The sequence below is a fragment of the Penaeus chinensis genome, chromosome 28 (genome assembly GCF_019202785.1).
Source record: "Penaeus chinensis breed Huanghai No. 1 chromosome 28, ASM1920278v2, whole genome shotgun sequence".
NCBI lineage: Eukaryota > Metazoa > Arthropoda > Malacostraca > Decapoda > Penaeidae > Penaeus > Penaeus chinensis.
In genome coordinates, this window is record NC_061846.1 from 19,201,817 (window position 1) to 19,203,759 (window position 1,943).

A 1,943-nucleotide genomic window follows, 5' to 3' on the forward strand; every position below is an offset into this window, starting at 1 on the left:
TTTTAATGAATCGATCAATCAGAATCCTGGTTAATAGTCAATATCACGTAGAAAAAAATATTAGTCATTATTATGTTATTTTCAACGATATAAGTATGCAATACTAATCACTTTCCTTATAATAAACAGTTATTGCAAGTGAATAATAATAAAAAATAACAATCGGATTTCTTCCTGTGTTTTTTCCTGTGTTCTTAGACGTATCGACGAATTCTCCATTCCTTTCTATTATATTCTTGTTCTTCTTTTTAAAGATTTATTGTACTTATTTTTTATGGATTTTGTTTCTTTTTTTTCTTTTTTTGTCCTTCTTATTTTTTTTCTATTATTTTTCTAGTTTAATTATTTTTGTCTGTCTGTTTTCTTTTTTTTTCAGTGGCTTATCTTTTCTTAACTTTCTATGCGTTTATTTTTACAAGCATATCTGTCTATCTATCTGCCTATCTATCTCTCCATCTCTCTGGCTCTATCTATCTCTATCTCTGTTTCTTTCTCTGTCTCTTTCCTTCCTTCTCTCTCTCTCTTTATATATATTTATATATATATACATACATATATATAGATACATATAGATATATACATATATATACATATATACACATGCGTGTGTGTGTGTGTGTGTGTGTGTGTGTGTGTGTGTGTGTGTGTGTGTGTGTGTGTGCTTGTGTGTGTGTGTGTGTGTGTGTGTGTGTGTGTGTGTGTGTGTGTGTGTGTGTGTGTGTGTGTGTGTGTGGATGTGTATCAGTGCGTGTGTGTCTGTATATGTGTATGTGAATTTGCATAAAACAAGAAACCGTTGATAAGAGATATATATCCACATTAATGTAAAAATTTACCTCCAACAGCACATTACAAAAAGTGCTAAAATGTGCTTTGTGTAAGTAAAGGGATAAACAGGTAATTCCCTTGCAATTTCGATGTAACTTCCCCATTTCAATTAACATCATGGCCTAACTGTATTTCATTGAACCCATTACGATATCACAAAAGCACATATATCAGAATCTGTCAAAATATCAATATCAATAAAAAACATCTAACCTTTAGGGAAACAATTATCGGATTTTCAATCATTTTCCCCCCTTTTTTCTTTGTAATAAGATTTTTTTTTAATTAAAATTGTTTTGACGTTAGGCTCATGGAGGCCATCCCTGCGTGTCATGGTGTATTTATGTTTTTATTTCTATTTTATTATTATTGTCATCATTATTTTATTTATTTATTTATTTATTTATTTATTTATTTATTTGTTTTTACTTTCTAGTATATGAAACCCTTCCGATACATTTTCCAGTAGATATCAATGTAAATCAACATCAGCAATATCATTCCAATCTCAAAAAATAAAATATAATTGTTTCTTCAAACAATAATAATGATAATGTTGATAATAATAGTAATAGTAATAATAATGATAATGATAATGATGACAATAATAATAATAATAATAATAATAATAATAGTAGTAGTAACAATAAAAAGAATAGTTATATTGATAATAATAATAATAATACCATTTCTAATAATAGTAATAACAATAAAAAAATAAGACTAATAATGATAATTATAATGATAATAACAATAATTATTATTGTTATTATTATTATTAAAATACTACTGCTAATAATAATGATAATAATAATTATTGTTATTATCATTATATAATAATAATAATAACAATACGAATAATTATTATTATTATTATCATTATTATTATTATTATTAATATTATTATCATCATTATTATTATTGTTATTATTATCATTATTAATATTATTATTATAATAACAATAATAATAACAATGATAATGACAATAATGATAACGATCGAACACATAAGCTCTATTTCAACTTGGAAACACACGTAATAAAAATCCAGGAACTTTCTAAGGTGTGAAATCGGGCAGCTGTGTGTTGAATCAATAGAAACTTTTCACGAATCC